Source organism: Salminus brasiliensis, chromosome 3 (genome assembly GCF_030463535.1).
Source record: "Salminus brasiliensis chromosome 3, fSalBra1.hap2, whole genome shotgun sequence".
Classification (NCBI taxonomy): domain Eukaryota; kingdom Metazoa; phylum Chordata; class Actinopteri; order Characiformes; family Bryconidae; genus Salminus; species Salminus brasiliensis.
In genome coordinates, this window is record NC_132880.1 from 6,725,984 (window position 1) to 6,747,255 (window position 21,272).

Here is a 21,272-nt window from a genome sequence, read left to right on the forward strand (position 1 = left end):
AACTCCAACAAAGAATTAGAAATAATTAATTAATTATTTGGAGAAACAATAAATAATCGTAACAGTGACAGAACTGAAAGATCGTAATGAATAGCATTGCAAAACATGGTTTAGGGCTAAAATATCAGCATAAAAGTGCTGGATCGGGTTTTGCTAAGTGGTTGCTAGGTGGTTGATATGGTGTTTCTAAGTAGATGCTAGGAACGGGTTATGCTGCAAAAAAGAAGACCTTTGAAAAAAAAGAAGAAAGCCTTTGAAATACCATACCAACCACCCTAACAACCACCAAGAAAGACAATACCAACATAACAGCACCCACTTAGCAACACCATAGCAACCGCCTGAAATACTTTTGCAACAGCCCTAGCAAGAATCTGGTATGCCATAGCAGCCAATTCCAATTAAGAACACCATAGCAACACCTAAGCAACCACCTGTAACTCTTTTAAACCATTTACCCAAAATACTTTTTTATTTATACTTTATTTTTAATTTATGTTTATTTAATGTGAGAAACGATAAATAATCGTAACAGAGACCGAGGTGACAGATCCTCAGCTCTAGCAGTGCAAAACATCTAAACCTCCACCACGTCTATTGGTGTAGGGCTAAAATATCAGCATAAAGTGAGTGCTGGACTGGGTATCGGAAAGAACAAGCCCAGGACCCAGTCCTGCCCGAAACATCAGACACTGCTTTATTCTTTGGTGTTAAAGCATTTGTTTACTTTAAGCACATGTTCTTTAACCTTAAAGAACCTTAAATAAGGTTCTTGAATTAGAAATAGAAATATCAGAACAGCATAGAGCTGGGCAATATGACGATATGTTTGTGTAATGATACATTTTGGTATCGTGAGACAAAATATGCCTTTCTCAGTATATCGAGGATACTGATCAGCTGCAGGTTTCATTACAAACAGTGTAATCAGACTGGTTCCATTGGATGAAGTGCAGCAGATGTTGAGTAGAAATCACAGAGTATCTGAATAGTAGCTTTTAAGAGTCTGATGCTACTGAGGTACATTTACATTTATGGCATTTAGCTGACGCTTTTATCCAGAGCAACTTACAAAGTTACTCATATCCAGAGGAGGGCCAGTGTAGTGTTAGGAGTCTTGCCCAAGGACTCTTATTGGTGTATTACAGCATAGTAACCCAGACCGGGAATCGAACCCCAGTCTCCCACATGGTGTGGTAGCTCAGTGGCAGGCAGTGGTAACCACTGATATATTCAGTTGGTTCAGTTGTATCGTAATGAAATGAAAAATGTCTTTAAATATCGTGATATAGTATTTTGGTCATATCGCACAGCCCTACATCAGAATCAGCGTTGGCTCACACTTCAGGTTTCAGTGTTGGAAACTGTATTGAAAAGGAAGAACGAATAGAGTGCCGGCTCTGTTTATCATACTCTCTGTTAGTCGTGGAAGACTGTAGGCAAATATTGATTTTCTTTTTCCACACAGAGATTAAATCACACTATCACTTGGGGTTTTCCATTGAAGATAGTTATTTCATAGTGTGCCATTAGAGCTGTAGATGATTCAGTGTCTCTAGCTGGTTTAACGGTAATGGTGGGAGGTTTTGCCTTGCTATGGTAGCTGCTTTGGTATTAGTACATAAATAGGGCACACTGGGGGAAAAACGTTTCCGACTGTTGCACATAAAGTGCTGTCGTTCAGTTCAGGGAAGGAGGAAGTGTGTTGTAACACATTACATTTGTCTGAATCAGGCAAATCATTTGTCTGGGGAAGATTTGTGCTGTTTTTTTAGCAGCAGGCAGTTGCCAAGCTTTTGCTACATCATCACTAGGGTGAAACTGCTTTAGCTAGGTGGTTGTTATGGTGCTGCTTGGTGATTGCTACAGTATCCCCGGTGATTGTTATGGTGTTCCTAAGTAGTTACTAGGCGGTTGCTATGGTGTTGCTAGGTGGTTGCTATGGTGTTTCTAAGTGGTTGCTCAGAACCAGTTATGCTGCAAAAAAGGAGACACCATAAATAGCATTTGAGATACCACACCAACCACCATGAAAGAAATTACCAACATCACAGCACCTACTTAGCAACACCTTAACAACCGCCTGAAATACTTTTGCAACCGCCCTAGCAAGAATCTGGTATGCCATAGCAGCCCCCTGAGACACTGTAGTAATACCATAGCACCCACTTAGCAAAACATTAGCAACCACTTAGAACTACAGGGACGTCTGTACAAACTGGTGGGGCTGTTCTTTGGTAGTAGAAGTTTGTAATAACACTTTCGGCCCTCCAGCAGCCGATAGTCTTTTCTTTTATAGCTGGAAGAGTCACTCGAAAGTCTGGTAAATGAATACAAGCAAAGTTAATTCAATACACTTCTATGTTCTGCATCCAAATATATATGATTAGTGAAAAGATGATTAGTATCAAACATGGCATTAGTATCATTTATGGGCTCCGAGTGGCTCCGTGGTCTAATCTGCGTGTTCAAATTCAGAGCTATGCCTCTTTGCCATCAGCAGCTGGAGTCAGAGAAAGCACAATTGGCCCTGCTCTGTCTCCCGGTGGGTAGACGGTGCTCTCTACTCACATTGCTCTTAAGCTACATTGGCCGGCACAGACGTCTGTTAGCTGGTGACTGGCTTTGCAGGAATAGGAGGAGACGTGTTAAGCCCTTACCCTCCTAGTGTCTGGAGGGTTGCTAGTGCTAGGGGGAACTACGAACAGTACATTGCATTACATTGCAGCTTTCTGTGACCAGAAACAGTCTTTTCATGTGGACAGGAGGCCAAAATAATGTTTTAAAAAATATCTGGATCCATGTGGAAGGGCCTGAGAGTTTAAATGTCCTTTCCTTATCTGCTTAAAATGAATGGTCAATGTTCAATCACGTGCCCAGATCAGTAGCTTTACCTATATCTTCTCAGATGATTTTGCACAGCATCAGAAGTGTCTCTACTAGTGAACTAGCTTTGGGACTGGCTTGTTTTTTTTTCCATTGGTAGCTGGTTTGGTGATAGTGTGGCAGCTTTACTTGATTTTTGCACCCTGAGGTCTTTTTGCATTAGCACACATCGCTTGGTTGACACGGACTGACAGCCAGCCACGCTGTTTAAAAATGCATGGCGTGCTGGAAATGCTCGCTAGCTTAAACAAATGCTTTGTAACCACCAGCTTAAGGGGGTGGGGAATAAAGTAAAAACGTGACTCCCATGCAGCACTGAATGCTCATGTACCTGGAGGAGCACAGAAACCCAGCTTAATGCTCTTAAATTACAGGCCTAGTTTACCCTCTAATAACCCAAAACCATTGAAAACAGTGAAAACAGCCAGTTGTTTACGCTGAGACCCCCGTGCAGAACGTCCACTCCTACTGTGCTCACAACAGCCACACTCTATCCAGTAAGGCGAGGCACAACCCACCCTTTACTCCGCAGAGCTCCAGGTTCATTGCCATGTTCTCACTGGGTGCATTCATACACTTAGAAAGCGTGGCTGTGCTCAGCCCTAGAGCGCTATCTCCCCATCTTAAGCGCTAGGACTGTTAGCAATCAGGCAACATTAGAGCACACTGTCAGAGTGAAAAATAGCCTGCATGTGTAGGGCTGAATTGGGAATACTACTCTAGGGGTTTGGGAGCTCCAGAGGAGCCTGAACAATGGAGTGAGTGGAGCACCTGCACCCCCACCTTTATTTAGAGGGGATGGGGTGGGGGTGAACCTACATTTTTTTGCTTCCTCACGTAGAATTTCAATGGGAAAAATACTGTGCAAGCAAAATCAACTGCGTTTAACACAATTATTTAACACAATTATTTAACCCCTCGAACCCCAGGCTCATTATTCAGTTATTACGCCTCATGTTATTCAGGCTAATTCAGCTAAATTCAGTTACTACGCAGTAATTACTGTGCGATATAAGGTAACTGAAAGTAATGAAGTTACAAAGAGGCAGAAACTGAAGTGTGGGCCCACATTTAAACCCCCTTAAGGTTTAAGGGAAACTATATCATGTCATTTTATCAGAGCCCCTAAAAAACAAAGCCTTTGTCACCTGAGAAAGAGAGTGGTGAAGATGTCTTACTCGTCTTACCAGGGTTGATTATATTCAGTCCGAAGAGCTCAGTTTTGTCATGAACTGCAAAAAAAAATACAGCTCAAGACCAGCTTTTGCTGGTAGCTGGTTTCGGATGGTCCAAGCTGGTCTTTGATGGTCGAGGTGGTTACAAAAGCTGATCATCCAGGCAAAAACATACCCTATACTGCTAAGATAACTGGTTAACCATCTCTAGACCAGCATAGACTGCATCTGATTTTGGTCATGCTTGGGGATGCAGTTCATGCTGGTTTACCAGCTTAGCGCTACTGGTCATGCTGGTAGACCAGCATGGTAAACCCTGCTCATATTGGTTGTTTAGCTTGGTCAGGTGGATCATGCTTCTGGACCTGTGAAGCTCAAACATCAGACTCAAGCATAAACCTACCCTATGCTGGTCAATCTGTTTAACCAGTTTGAGCAGCTTTTAGCAGGATTTTAGCCTTTAAACAGCTTGCAAGCCTTGACAGTCCTAGCTAAGGCTGTTAGATTCCAGGAAATCCAGAGTTTTGACTCTAAATGATGGGAATCGATGGAGTTGATTTCAAGAGACGATTCCAAAAATCAGGAAATAGGAAAGGAGATCCTGCAAAATGAAATATATATATATATATATATATATATACAATATCTACATAATACTGTTGTGATTGATTGTATGGTGTAACACAATCAGATCTGGACACAGATCTGGACACATTAACCTAATATTTAATTATTTATAACAAGATTTGATATAATCCGATATTTTATCATCAGTTTAAATACATGACCCAATCAGCCTAAGCAAGACAATCTGTGGAGCTAACGCTAGCTAAATGAGCTGAGCTGAGTAACAGTAACGATGTACCTTATTCTCCACCATTGAGGGGGGGGGGGGGTATGGGGGTAGATGTTGTATATTTGAACGTGTTTTTCACGTTGTCACTTTGTCCACAGTAAAATGTAGCCAGACCACTCATGTGAGTGTTGGAAAAGGAGCCATTTTTCAATCAGTGACAGCAGAATGTCTCACAAGCAACCTGAATGTCTCTGTGTTGAGTCCAAACTCTCAACTCCCATGCCTAGAATCAGACCTCCAGATGTAGCATTAGCTCAACAGAAACTGCTCCTCTATTTACGTCCATCAGGCAGCCATGGAGGGTTCCCCAGTTGCCTGTTCGTTCCAGTGGTGGACAACTTGGAGAGAGTAGGGTTTGGTATGAAAGGGGGGGATGGGTGAGGAAAATGAATGAACGGGTGTGTTCCTAGCATCTCTATTTTCAGGTGGAACACAATGGTGTTAGGTGACTAGAGAACCACAAGAGACAATGGCGTTGTTTGGAGGTTAAGAGTGAGAGAAAGGTGTTCAGTGTTTAGGAAACTCAGTAACAACTGATTGAACAATGCTATGGTCTCTCTCTCTCTCTCTCTCCCTCTCTTTCAGAGAGTCAAGCACCCTTGTGACATTTAATATGCAGTTTTGAGAACAGTGCAGCCCTCCCTGTAGTGTTGTAATGCTCCTTTCTAATTTCGAACACATTAAAATATTAATATAAAACCTCCCGCTGCCTCTTCTTAAAAAAAAAAAGGCTGTTCATAATCGTACTCAATGTTCCATGCAACCCCACGCACCCAAGTATCCACACACAGACGCAGACAGAGACAGAGGTCTGTTGATAGCATGAGTGGTGATTTACTATAACGTCTATTGAGTGTTTACTCTACTGTCCCAACATTATATTATGCAACGACAGGAATCGAGGAATCAAGCTTGGCCCTAAATGGCAGATAAGCCTTTGTAATGGCCACAATGGATGCTGGCCTCGGGCTAAAACCCTCAGCACCACACTTTGTTGAGATCCTAGCCGTTGGCTCACAGTAGCAGCAGCTCAAACAACAGCAGGGGTGCGAAGAGTCTATTGAGAGTTTTTTTTTTTTTTTTGGGGGGGGGGGGGGGGGGGTCCAGCATTTCAACCGAGGAGGGACCACTGTTGTCCTTCTTCCTCCTACCTCAGGACTGGTATAAGCAGGTGGTTCCCTCAAAGGTGTAAGTTCATTTTTATACCTGCAAACAAATTTAAGGTTATGATTGATGCGTATCATGGGCCCAGTAGGACATGTAGGGTGTCACTTAGGGCCCCCTAAAGTTTAGGAATAACCATGTGGAAGTGGATTATTCTAGTATAGAAAACACTGCAGAACTAAGGTGCAAAAGGCTTATTGGGCTGATGACCTAGAAGAACCCCTTATGGTTCCCTAAAAAAACATTTAATGGAGGAAGCGCAAATATTTTTTTAGAATGGCCTAGCATGGCATGATTGACCATGATTGAACATTTCCATGTGGGGCCTGTATGAACAGCCCAACTGTGAAGCAGAATGTTTCGTACGTTGGCCCCACATATGGATGCCCACCAGGGTCAGTGATGGGACCAGGAAGGATTAAACATGGGCTCCATCTCGGTTGTACACTGCATATGGGGCCCAGATGGAACCCAGTGAACATGCATTTACAAACTCACTCAGAGCCCACCTAGCCCACGTTCCATCCCTGTGAGCCCCTCAAGAGCATGCTGGCTGGAATCCTTGTACCTCAAACACTGTTGTTCCTCCTTTAAAAGCAAAACACATTTAAGTAAAGCTGAAGTTTCCGTTGCTTATTAGCTACATTAGCCTTTTAGCACCAGTGCAAAACTAAGGAAGCCCACTTCAGACACCAAACATGTCTTAGTTGATTCATCACATTTGACCTAAGGGTGAAAATAATCACATAAACTATAAATCTGGTTTATAACATGGCTTGTTATGACAGTCATAAGAAGTAACCTGCAGTGTTGTCAGACCCCTGGAGAGACATTTAGCTTTCTGACTAAGAGCCTTCACTCATCACACTGCCAACATACCCCATGCATGCTACGCTCATGCAAAATTAATAATTTTTGAAAGCATACACAACACTGAGCAGTGAGCATGAAAGACAGAACTGGCAGCTTATGCCAAAACAGTGATGATAATAATAATAATAATAATACATAATAATAAGACATGGGAATAATAGGGAATAATAAGACATAAGGCATCCATATCAAACTTTCCTTGGAGTTTCACAAAATCTGCACCCCTTTCCACATGGCCATGGACACCAAAAGAGCAACAGTGCCCAAGATATCACCAGGGCGGGGAACCTTGAATTATTTTTATGAAAATATGAAAAATGCTCAGTCTAAAAGTTGGTATTAGAGGTTAGTGCATTGTTAAGACACAATACGTTTAATGCCCCTGCTGACAAATCCAGCTCAAGATCAGCTTCTGCTGGTAGCTGGCTTTGATGGTCAAGGTGGTTGAAAAGCTGGACATCCAGATGAAAACATACAACCTATGCTGGTAAGCTAGCTGGTTAACAGCTCTTGACCAGCACAGTGTGTGCTGCATTTGATTTTGCTCATGCTTGGTGATGCTGGTCATACTGGTCATCCAGCTTGGTCATACTGGCCAACCACCTTAGCCATGCTGGTCATGCTAGTCAACTAGTTAAGTCATGCTGGCCTATTGCTTGGTAGGCTACATGCCTTGCCCATTATGCTTGGCCTATTAGCATCAGAAACATGTAATATATTTATTACTGTCATTTATGACTGATTTCAGTTCATTTGCACAATCACTGTTGTCTCCTACCAGTTATAGTTTAACTATGTGTGACCTAATACAGCAAAATCAAACTTTTTTTAATGGCGATTTTGAGATCAAGTATTTCAGCCTTCATTGAGAAACACCAACTCGCAAGTATTCTTTATTGAAAGCCAGTAAAATGCTCTTTGGGCCAGCCCCAATAATAATTCCATTAGGAACTTGAGAGTGAAATACAGCACTAGGTAGAAGGCCTTAAATTTGTTCACGTTGCCAAGCTTTGAAGAAGGTGGGTGAGGCTGAAAAGAGCTGAGCCTCACAGGCTTGGTGTCATAAAAGCCCAGAAAGAGGAGCTGAATGATACTGTTGTGGGTGAATATGGAAGACACACCGTTCTCCTCCTCTGATTAGCATGCAGGACAAATCCTGTCTTCCTGTCTCCTTCCCTCGTGGAGCTCCATGCATGCTTAAGGACAAACTAAGCACTGTTTGACGTGAGGTTATTATAATATGCTAAAACCCATGACTGAAGCTTACAGTATCTCTGAAAACAGACTGTTGAGACCTGAAACAAAATACAGAACAAATGGAAAATAATTAAAAATCAATCTAATTAGACGATTAAACTGAAATTACACTAAATAAAATATTATGGAATCATATATAGAATTTATAAGAGCACGAAATGTACAATATGCTGACCTATTGATCATTATTGGCTTAAGATTATGAGTGGATGCATGGTGATTATAAAAGATGTCCAGTAAAATACATGCAAGGGAAAAATGAGGACACCCCATTGAGACCCTCTGTCTTTTGTAACATATTTAAACAGCTGGACATTTGATCAATTTGAATAATATGAAGAGATGGAGGTAAAATAACATTGTTCCAGAGGTCCTGGTCTTTGTCTAGGTGTTGTCTTTCATCCTTGCACACCTCCTATGAAAATCAGACTTGTCGGGTCTCTTTCTGATGGTAAATGCTGGACTTTAATATGAACTGTGGCGAGAGCTACCTGTAGATCCTGTGATGACATTTTAGGATGGTTGGAGACCTCTTAATGCATCCTGAGGTCTGGTCTTGTTCTGATCTGCTCATGTTGACAGTTTTAAGTGTCCCCCACTTGTAAATGATTAATGATTTAGTGGACAGTGGAACAGCTGATTCCTGAAACCCCTTTCCAGACTTATCTGATCCACAGCTTTCGATCTGAAGGCCTCAGAGAGCTCTTTGGATCTGGCCATGGTGATCTTTACCCCTCACTTCCACAATCAAGAGCAAACCAAACTAAATGTCTGAGGTTTAAATAAGACAGGCTCCTCCAGAATCCTCTCTGACCATGTTCTGATCATCTGCAGCTGATGTTCTGCACCTGATTCTAATGTACATTCATTACATTTAATGAATGATTATTCGATTATTAGATTACACTGTAGAGCAGTGGAACTGTGTTCTCTGGAATGACGGATGATGCTCCATCCAATACTGTTAGGATGAGTTGGGGAGTTGGGGATGCAAGGTGCGGTGGAGATCATCTACAATCCAACAATCAAATCCTCACAGCAATGCTTCTCCAAAATCTAGTAAAAAGCCTTTCCCCTGGACAGTAGAGGCAGACACTCCAACAAAAGCAGGATCTACTAATTTAATACTCTTACATGGAAGAAACAATGAATGAGCAGGTGTCTCAATACTTTTGTCCATTTTGTGTATATGGGAGGAAATGTGTGAGAGAAAGATATAGGCTGTGTGTAAGTGTGTGTGTGTGTGTATGTGTGCGTGTGTGTATGTGTGCGTGTGATGTGTGTGTGTGCGTATGATGTGTGTGTCAGAAGGGCTGAGAAGAAAAGACTTTTCATTTTCTTTCACTAGAGAGAAACCCTTTCATCCCTGCTGATAAACCTCCTCCCCCAGCTGTCAGCTATACTGCACATACACACGCATGCATATACATGCACCAGTGCATACTCACACACACACACACACACACATGCATGCACCTATACATTCACATACACAAATAAACACACACACACTCATACGCTTGCACACACAGGCACTCACGCTACCTTGCTCACATGCACATGCTCACTTACTCACAGACAGAGCTCTTCAAACAAACTCTTGATTAAATATTGAAGAGTGCCCGTGGCGGCTAGAGCTGCAGATGCAGTTCCAGTCCAGAAGCAGCCAGTAAGCAGTGAGGGGAGAGGAGAATGATGGAGACCAAGTTTAGAAAAATAACTCATATATGAGTATATAACTACGGCCCCCTGGAAGAGACATGGTGTATTTTTAGGTAACAAAGAGGTGAGCACCTGATACTAACTATAGTATAGTATATCTATACTAATACTATTACAGATACAGTCTGCAAAAAAATGAAATGTCGGATTGTGGCATGCAGAAATGAAGAGAGAATTATAGTAGAAAAGAGGAGAAAAGAGAAGAGGACAGGAATGAAGAAAGGAGAGACGAGGACAGAAATTAAGAGAGGAGAGGACAGGGATAGATAGGAGAGGAGAGGAGAGATGAGGACAGGAATGGAGAGAGGAGAAAAGAGTAGACAAGATAACAGGAATGAAGACAGGGGAGAAGAGAGGAGAGAAGAGGACAGGGAAGAAGAGGACAGGAATGAAGAGAGGAGAGAAGAGGACAGGAATGAAGAGAGGACAGAAGAGGACAGGAATGAAGAGAGGAGAGAAGAGGACAGGGATGAAGAGGACAGGAATGAAGAGAGGAGAGAAGAGGACAGGAATGAAGAGAGGAGAGAAGAGGACAGGAATGAAGAGAGGAGAGAAGAGGACAGGGATGACAAGAGGAGAGAAGAGGACAGAAATTATGAGAGGAGAGGACAGAGATGAAGAGAGGAGAGATGAGGACAGGATTGAAGAGAGGTGAGGAGAGGAGAAGAGAGAAAAGGACAGGAATGGAGAGAGGAGAAAAGAGTAAAGAAGATAACAGGAATGAAGAGAGGAGAGAAGAGGACAGGGATGAAGAGAGGAGAGAAGAGGACAGGAATGAAGAGAGGACAGAAGATGACAGAGAGGAAGAGAGGAGAGAAGAGGACAGAAATGAAGAGAGGAGAGAAGAGGACAGGAATGAAGAGAGGACAGAAGAGGACAGGAATGGTCTCACTCACCTCATTCTAACAGCAGCTTGAACAGGAGATATGAAAGCCCCCCACTCCCTCCTACACTTACCCAGTGTATAATAATCAGTAAATAATAATTAGTGATATGATTTAAAACTCCTAATGCACCATAGTCTGAGGGATAAGCATGTGTAGGAGACATTTCCCATCATACTGTGCCTGTTCTCACTTTAGATTAGATTAGGGCTTTACTGCCATCTAGTGAGCAATGTGGGGAAGTGGCCTAAATATATTGAATGTGAAAATCAGGAAAGGCCATTTTCAGCATGCTGAGGTCTAGACTCTGGGATGGTCAGTCCACAGATCTCAGAACAGCAGCAGTCTCAGCAGTTTGATTGAATTAGATTCTCATTTTGTCTGTTTTTGTTTGTTTGTTTGTTTTCAGTAGTAGCGTCCTAATCATCTCCACATCCATTCACTCCCACGGTGCTGAGTCGTCTTCTCACAGTGGAAGGATGGATAGAAACACTTGCCGATGTTTTTTTAGATCTATGGGAATCCAAAAGGATTTTCTTAATTGTTTTTCGAAAACGTTATCCCCTTGAACACTTGGTTTATTATGCAGTTATTAATAATCCAGCTCGATTTAGCATATCTTGTGGAGTCCCGCAGGGTTCTATTTTAGGGCCTATGCAACTGATGCTAATTCTGACAATGTAGTCATGAGAGTAAATAAGTGTGGGCTACAGGGTTAAGGGGTTAGGTGCTGATACGTTTGATGGTCTACCAGGTCTTGCACTGGTTTCAGGGCAGGGTCGCATTTTTTTTACCTGTTTTTGTCCTTGAACCTTCCTCTTCCTCATGCATGTGGATTAACTAGTATAGAAAATATAGAAAATCCATTAAAATCTATAACAATATTTACATGATATGTAACAAGTGTAAAGAGAGAACACTCTTAAATAGCTGAAAAATGGAAATACCTTGCATTGAAATAACACGTGGCTTCATGGCTTCAACTGTCTCTCGCTGTGGATATTGGAAGTTGCATTTCTCAGTACCACGCATGTCATTATAATAACCCTTAGGCCGGATATGTCTTAAGTAACCACTCATACCACAGACGTCTTCCTGACGCTATTTTAATCGTTTTAAGAGATTTTGAGGTCGACAGTAGCGACATGTCTGCACTGCCCATGGCATGGGGTAGTCCTCCAAATGTTTGAGCACAGAGCAGGAAATGAATGGGGGAGCCATCGCAGATGAAAAGAAAAATCACCCAAACTAACCCAAAGCAGAGAGATGGATTTTCCCTTCAACAGTCGAGCCCTATTGCAAGTCCATCACCTCTAGTTACGGGCACCTACAGCTCATTTTTTCCTTTATTCAGAGTCATTAGGCAACCTGTCATGTTCAGTTTTCTACCTGATTAGTTTTCCAAATTAGGTAATAAGTGCTAACATGCTTATATTGACTGATGCTCTTCAAATGCTCTCCAAATAATGAACATCTTCAACAAGTAGTGTTTCCTTTATCTCTAAGTAAAAAATTAAGCCTTTAATAAGAAATGTGAACCCTAATTAATTACCATCACCAACATTCAGTGAAAGCAACAGTGACTGCATGTTCCTACCAATAACTGTATAGATCAGAAACCCAGACTTAGGATGGTATGCAAACAACAGACCTATCTTCAACCTCCATTTCTTAGCTAAAATAATATCTAACATCCTACTAACATTTCTCATTAAACACAATTTGTATGAGTCTTTTCTATGAGCCAGAATCCCACTAAATCTGCTCTATTAATGCTCTATGAACATTCTTCTCCACCTTTATTAAAGGTCCGCCTTCGACACAAATAACTATAAAGGCACCTCGCACCCGCCTCTCCTCCAATGGCATCTCAGGATCAGCTTTAGCTGAGTTCCATTCCTACCTCCCTGACAGAAAGCAAATTGTTGCCACTGGTAAACACAGATCGTCCACAGCACCTGTTACACAAGGGGTCCCTCAAGGATCCATTCTTGGCCCTCTCCTGTTTACCATTTACCACATGATACTTGATGGACTTCAATCATACACATAGTCATGGTATGTATGGCATGGTTTTACTAAGAGAGCCTTGGTGGACCCACTGAAACATCTTCAGGAAATTTTGCTATTTCGTTTTACACTTAAATGTATGTATTAAATGTTACATAAGCAGTCATGCAACCTATGGCGAAATACAGTATTCAGTGAGAAGAGCGTTAGTGAGGTCAGGATGTTGGATGATCATTATCCCACCTCGTCCCAAAAGTATTGGACGGAGCACCCACCATCATTCCAGAGAACACAGTTCCACTGCTCCACAGCTCAACGCTGGGGCCATGTACACATCTGTGTCAGCAATGGCTGCAACTTAAAGTAGCTGAATGCATTCATTAGAAAGGGTGTCCAGAAATATTTGGACATATTGTGTATAAAGGGCTTTCTTTCTGACATATCATGCATTATTTGAGGGCAGTAGCCCTTGTTTCATTACCTTCCTAATGCACTACTGCACACAGAAGTAAGGAGCCTTCAGAGATTTGGCCAGGGATTCAATCAGAGCAGCATAAAGTGGGCTGAGATTCTGGTGTAGTTCAGCCTGGAACTGCAGATGTTCTAGGGGTTAAACTAGATTTTGTGTTTTAATTTTTTTAAATGATGTTAATAATGTTTTGTATTAACACATTATCAATGCATTTTATTAATCAATTAATTAATTGTATTCATTTATTTATTTGCAAATCAGCTGCCTTTGCATTGTGAGAACATGTCATGTTAAATGATGCACCTGGGATACTATCTTGACATTAACGGACATTAAAAGTTCTCCTGAAGTTGAACTGGAGATCCCAGTTGTTTATTCTCCAAGCAGCAATGACGATGTTCTTGGTGGTTAATTTGAAGAATTCATACGTGATTCTGACTGATGGGTTCCAACAGGGTCTGGCTTGCTTAGTCAGACCAAATGTGACTCACATTTATGTGTGTTTATGTCACTTTAAAGAAACATCTCCTTCAAGTTATGCCTCTTTAATTGAATGCTTTCCTCTTCAGCTGAGTCTGCATGTTCTTAATCTCTACAGACGCAGTTCTTGAGTTGTTTTCGCAAGTGCTGCATAACCAGACCTGAGGCTCCTCCCATATCTTATCTAACTTGCTCTTAATTTTGGTCACTATTTTCCATTTCCTGTGAAGTTTTTTTCAGTCTTATTTCTCAGCCCTTCATCTGTTCGTCAAGAGAGGGATTTGTCGATCCAGCTTAAAGCCAAAACTGACCTTTACTTCCCTTCCCTTTTACAGGCACCTGTACACCTACTTATTCATGCAATTGTCTAGCCAGCCAATCATGTGGGAGCAGTGCAATGTCACATGATACTAAGTCATACAGATGTGGGCCAGCAGCTTCAGGTAATGTTCAACTATCAGAATGGGGGAAAATGTGATCTCAGTGATTTTGAGAGTGTCATGATTGTTGGTGCCAGATGGGCTGATGTGAGTATTTCCAGAACTGCTGTTCTCCTGGGATTTTTTAGCACAACAGTCTCAAGAGTTTACTCAGGATTGAGCAATACAGTGAGGGGCAGTTCTGCAGAAAACTGCGTCGTGGCTCGTAGCTCATGGTGAGCAGACTCACCAGCGTCTCAGAATGCACAAAACGTCCAACCTTGAGGCAGATGGGCTACAACAGCAGAAGACCACGTCGGGTTCCACTTCTGTAAGCCAAGACCAGAAAGCTGAGGCTGCAGTGGGAACAGGCTCATAGAAACTCTGGATTTCTGCCAGTTTCATCAACAGCGCTCAGTGGAATTCAGGATTTTTTTAGATTCTTTAGTTCTGGATCTGCGAGACTCAGTGAAGTCAACATGGACCAGAATATTTCTTAACATCACCACCCCACCATAAAACCCAACTCCTCAACTTATCCCAAAAGTATTGGATGGAGCACCATCCATCATTCCACAGTTCTTCCACTGCTCCACAGCTCAATGCTGGGGGGCTTTATACCCCTCTAGCCCGGCTGTCATTATGCCTTGCATTAGACATGATGCCAATAGTTTCAGGTTTATCTGCTCCAGATAGAGTCCTTTAGAGAGAGGGTATTGGCTGAACTTCTCTACAGCGTCCAGACAAACGCTCGCACATCTTTGGCAGCAATGGGTGCAACCTAAACACGTGTACATCCCAAAAAGGGGCTTAAAAAAAAAAGCAATATAAGCAGTAATAAGTTCAAGAGTTGGACCTTTGTTTTCTAAGTCCCTAGTGTCTATGTACTATATATATATATATATATAAAACATATGAGGACATTAAACTGATGATTCAGCCAAAGAAACTAATCTATACTAGCCTGCTACTTTTAGCTGTGCAGCTTTGCTTGCGTCAATTTGTACAGATAACAGTATGTCATCTGCAGCATCAACCACAAAGGTAAGTGTAACTAAGAGACACTTGATACTAGATCAACTTCTCGATGTGTTTCTGTGCAAGAGCGCGATCATTTCAGCCTTCTCATTGCACAATGTTAACCTTATGGCTAAAAGGTTCCATTACTTACTATCGGCCTTGTAGCATCAGTGCAAAACTAAAGAAGCACACTTTGGACACCAAACATTTCTTGGATGATGGACTACACTGCAGGCAAGGAGGGGAAGATTTTAATGATTGATTCTGTAAAATGCTAAAAGGCTAACGAGCATTTAAGCAGTGGCAGTTTGCATACTTTGCATGGATACTGAGGATGAGTCGTTACTTCCTGAAAGTGTCTCAGTGTAAGATCATTTTGACTATGAGAGTGTGTTCAAAGCTTCTGTATCAGTATTTTTAGTGCATCTGACACATTCTTGGGAAACCAAGCCTCTGAGCAGCGTTTGACGCAGAATCCCCCGGTTCAGAGGAACAGTGAAAGTGATGATGCATGGATCTGTGACCTTGTTCTACGTCGGGGAATCACCACCGCTACCCCTCCTCCCTGTGCCCAGAACAGCTTCCTTCCACACACAAATGCTAATGTCATAAGTGTTTGCCTAAGTCTTGAACTTCCAAAAGGGAGTAAGGCGTTGCATCAACATCAAGTACAAGTAAAGAGGGAAAACAAAAAGTTGTTAAATGGTAGCATCTTAAAACAGAATCTGAATCTGAAGAAGCTGACAGAAGCTTACTTTACAGAACTAAGTACTAAACTACTAAGGTGAAACTGACCCAACTAATATGAATGTGTTCAACTGCAGTAACTGTTACCTCAATATAATAAAGCTAATTGGGATCATTCAAAGCTAAAAAGCTCAAATTGAAGCAACATTAAACTGCTTCTTTCCTCAAGCAAGCACAGATACTGCAAAAGCAGGAAAATCACAATCACAGGCTATGTTTTGCTCAATACTTACTTACTGCCCCGCTAAAAAAATTCAAATGATCTAAGCTGGTCCTTAATGGTGAAGGTGGTTGAAAAGTTGGTCATCCAGATGAAAGCATACCCGATGCTTGGCCAGTACAGTACATGGTCAACCTGACAAAGCAACAGCACCCTGTTGGAAAAAACAAAAGTCAAGCTGGTTGAATTGGGTGATCCGCGTGGCTCTTGGCCAGCATAGGGTATTTAGTGTAATGGTTTGGTTGGTTTACAAGCATTACCAACCTGAACAAGCTTGGCTGAATTATTTGACCAGCATGATCAAGCTGGTTGACTAGCATCACCAGCCTGACCACACTAGTCAAACAGTTTGACCTGCATCACTAAGCTGGTCGACCAGTATAGTCATGCTTGTAGACCAGCTAAACCATCAAATTCAATTTTAAATTCAATTCAATTTTTTTAGTGCCTTTGGTATTTGCCACCGAAATAGCTGAAAATGTACACTGCCTGAAAACCCTAAACAGGACATCAGCTTTTGTTAGCTAAGCGACAAGGGTTGGTAGCAACATAATCAAAAAGCCATGTCAGTAACCAGTATTAAAATGTGATGCTTGTCTTTTTATTTCTTTACAGGTCACCTACCACGAGCTAGGTCTACTTTGTTAGCGTTGGTTCACTAGTTAGCAACTTGTTTAGCTTTATCTATACTTGGTTATATTACTATGTGATTTCTGTATACTAATAAATTAACGATATAGATGATTGTGAGTTCACTCTTTGGCAAGGTAAATTTTGTGGTAAATCTGGTAAATACATTTAATACTGTACTTCTCATTTTGTCAAATGATCTTATTCCACTGGCATTCCCATTAAGGTTCAATGATGTTTTCATGACATATGGCGTCATGAAAGGTGTCTAACTTCATCAGGGCACATTTCTGAACAGTGAAAGTGGCGATTAAACTGGTGCACGGCATGACCAGTCTGGTCGCCCAGTATGACCAGCATGACCAGCCTGATCAATACACTATGCTGGTCAGGGGCTGGTTAACCAGTTAGCTTACCAACATATGGTATGTTTGCACCTTGTCCATCAAAGACCAGCTTAGACCCTCCGAAACCAGCTAGCAGCAAAAGCTGGTTCTGAGCTGGATTTTTCAAAAAGGGGTATTTGTCACATTTGTGCATTTGGTGTAATTTTAAAAGAATTACTCAGAAATGAGGGAACTGTGCTGAATTGTGGAGTTTTATTCTCTCTGTTCTTCCTTCTTCTATCCTTTAGCTGGTGATGCAGCAGAATCTATGCAAAGAAGTCTAAATAACCTGGGGAGAGGAAAGGAGCAGTTTCCTGATCAAGCAAATATACGTGTATCCAACCAGTGGTTTTACTGGATGGCTACAGCTAATAGCAGTGTACTACTTATCTTATTATCACAGCATTTATTGGCCATTTTATTAGAAACACCTACAATATAGATGCAATTAAAGCAGCATTATGCAAGAAATGGTATTTCTTTGCTCCTGGGCTCCAACTACAGCTGGGGAGTGTAATTCACTTTTACTCCACTAGCATGAATACAAATCCCCCTTTGAGCTCCCTCTAATGCACAGCTGTGCTGTAGCCATGCATTACTGACAAGCTTAACGATATACAACATGAAAGAACCACCTGGACTGATGGTCGAGTTACATGATTCTCAACAAATATGACTTGGGTTACGCAGCTTTATGCAGTACTTGCGTGAGGTTTCGTGTAGCTCCAGCAGAATCATGCTAAGTAATGCGGAGGGGGGCCCATCATTAGGGACTCCCAGCGCACAATGATGGGTAAACACTTAGATGGGTGTTAGATTTAGTTTTTAGAGTGTACAGTGCAATACTAAACAAAAATAACCTGTACCTGTTTTCGTAATTAACATATTTCCCTCCTCAAAATGATACAAAGCAACGTTATAGTCGTTATAACAGCTTCAGAGTTTCCATTGTGCTAATTTGGCATTACAAAAAAGACCCAGGGATATGTCCCAATAGCTAGTGTGCATAACTGACAATGTATATGCTTGCACAGAGGCACTGGAAACAGTCATACAGTACATAGTAATCAAATCAAAATCACTCTTTCGCTTTGACATTGCGGCTCACCAAAACGGTAGCTGCGTGGTCCAGATATTGTGCAAACGCAAATGACTGATTCATCAACTGAAAAGAATTTTGTTAGGTGAAATAGAGGAAATTGGCAATGACTGAAAACTGGAGTTTCCTTTTTTTTTTTTACAATTATGAATGTGTTATATGTGTCATCGCTAGTAATTATGTAATCTGTTGGCAAATGACTGTGCCAAAACTGTTTATGTGGAAAAAGTGGGTAATTTGGGTTCAATAAATGTCTGGAGGTATAATATGATACTCACGTCCACTGTGTGATCTTATGGTTCAATCCTTTCGGCCCAGCGCAGACGACTACACTTTCTTTTTCCATTATTGCAGTCCTACAATGCAAGGGAAGTCTTTGGTTTCACAAACTGGTAAATGGGCTTCTATTGGCTGACATCACTGATCATTCCTAAAACAAACTGTATTCTAAAAAAATGACCTTTGGGTCACCAAAGTGTGCCGGGTAGCATTTTAGCTGCTACCAAATGTTAGCTACTGGGGGCAAAGTTAACATAGCAGCAGTTAGCCAGCTAACATTGTTTTATTTAGAGACTGTGTTAGCTTCGTCCAGCTACGTTATTAGCTCTGCATCCATCGCAGTCTCTAGATAAAACAGTGTTAGCTAGCTAACTGCTGCTGTCTGAGGGTTTCCTTGCCCAAACGTTCCCCAAGTAGCTTATGTTTGATAGAAGCTCATGTAAAAAGAAAAATACCAAGCATTATACAAATAGGCAGCATTTACATTAGTTATCAATATAGTCCCTAATGACGTCAAGGGGGAATCGACTCGACATGGGGAAACAACACACTCACCACACCAGAATCGACCACAAAAAATCCCAGCTAACATGTCCTTGTGGGGCCCGTATGGTTAGCCCATCTGGGAACCAAAAAATTGTGTCCTCAGGTTCCATGCTAGCCCCACATATGGATGCCCACCGAGGTCAGAGATGGGACGAGGAAGGGTTAAGCATGGGCACCATCTGGGATGTATGCTGTACATGAGGCCTGGATTGGACTCAATACATTCTGTAACAACAACATTTGGGAAGCCCAACTGGAACCCACCTAGCCCATGTTCCACCCGTGTGAACCCCACAAAAGCATGTTGGCTGGGATCTTCCATTCTGGTGCAGTAAGGAAGCCAATGTTAGCTAACCCGTTAACCATAAACAGTACAAAATGCTGGTGAGTAGCTGCTGTGGTTGGTGACCGTGCAGTGATTTGGGTATGGAGCTGTGCTTAGAAGCTAATTTAGCACTGGCTGGCTAATGTATCTACCATAAACAGTCATAAACAGATTTTTTTACAGTCCTGATTGACTGTGTACACAATAAATGGTGATCTTAAGAAGGCAGAGTCATCCTTAGGAATCAAGTGATTGACAGCCTTGGATGGAAGAGACCAGTCATCTACAGGACCTGCATGGAGTAGCTGAGCTGTAGTGGAACTTACATGAGCTGCACTTTCACTGTTGATCCATTCAGGATACTTACCGGCCTCTGCTATGCCTGGTCTGGGAGAAGAGGACGGGTCTACCAAACACGTAGGCGAATCTGGCTCTGCTTCTGGTCTCCATTGCGCAGACTCTGGTTGCAAAACCTGACAACATGGCGGACAGTTCTTTACTTGAGTGAAAGTCCAAGTACAAGTGCATTGTGAAATGCTGGCTGTGAAAATATAAGTGTGGAGACCTGAGGTTAGACCTGAGACCTGAGCCATATGTGCAAATCCTTAGGCGTTGGCCGAATTTCTCCAAATTGACTTTTTACCTATTGGATCTCTCCACTGAAAGCCCTGCACTAATGTGAACTTGCAGAGAGCATCTTCTAGAACATTCTTGCAACATCCTTCTTCAGTCTACCTTCCTGTAAATGTGGTTGAAAGGTGAGAAGAAAGGGGATGAGGGTGGGGGTTGTACTCTCCCAGGCCTTTTCTTTAATCTTCTGTGTTTACCTTTATATTCAGTTTACCCGTTACTCCTCTCAACTCAACTTTCAATTTCAGGTGATCAGCAGTAGTAGGGTTGTACAGGAAATGTGAAGCAAGACCAGAAAACAAGAGTTATCATTTCTACCAAATCAGCAGAAAGCATTTCTAGAGAACTCTAGGCCTGAAACTAAGGGCGGATGGTGAGAAGATGTGTGATTCTAGGAACAGTCCAAAGCCATGATGCATGATAACAATGTAGTACATGTAGTAACATACACCAATCAGCCATAGCATTAGCATCACCTGCCTAATACTGAGAAGGTCCCTTTTGTGCAGCTACAACAGATCTGATCATTGGAGTCATGGACCCCACAAGACCTCTGAAGGTGTCTAGTGGTATCTGGGACAGATACGTTAGCAGCAGATCCTTTAAGCATTCCTGTGAGTAGTGAGGTGGGGCCTCCACGAATGGGGCCCATGACCACCACTGTACCTGTTGTCTTGGACCACTTTCTGTAGGCAGTAACCACTGCATACCAGAAAAACACAACAGGGCCTGTCTGATGTTTTGGAGACATCATGTGATGGTTCATGTGCTGCCTAATATATCCAGCCCTTGACAGATGCCACTGTAGATGGAGATATAATTTCTCACTTCATCTGTCAGTGGTGCTAATGGTATGGCTGATGTTGGTGCTGATGCTGATGATGGTGTATGGCCATTTATTCTGGGGGTATCACACTTGACTGTTCTACATTTTATAAATAAGATTCTACCACTTGCATTTTCGTATTTTTGGCATTTTGGTATTGAAAAAAATTACATGTAAAAAGGCAAAAGTTTGGACACCTCTTCCAAATGACGTTCTAAGTGAAAATACAGCATTTTTGGCATGTTTAGACACAATTTCTATTATCTGAACTTGCATAATTGCAAAGAAAAAATCATTCTTCTCCTTTTCTGCCTGCTCCAGTCAGGGTTCTGATAGGTCTGGAGACCAGTTTATCACAGTGTACCA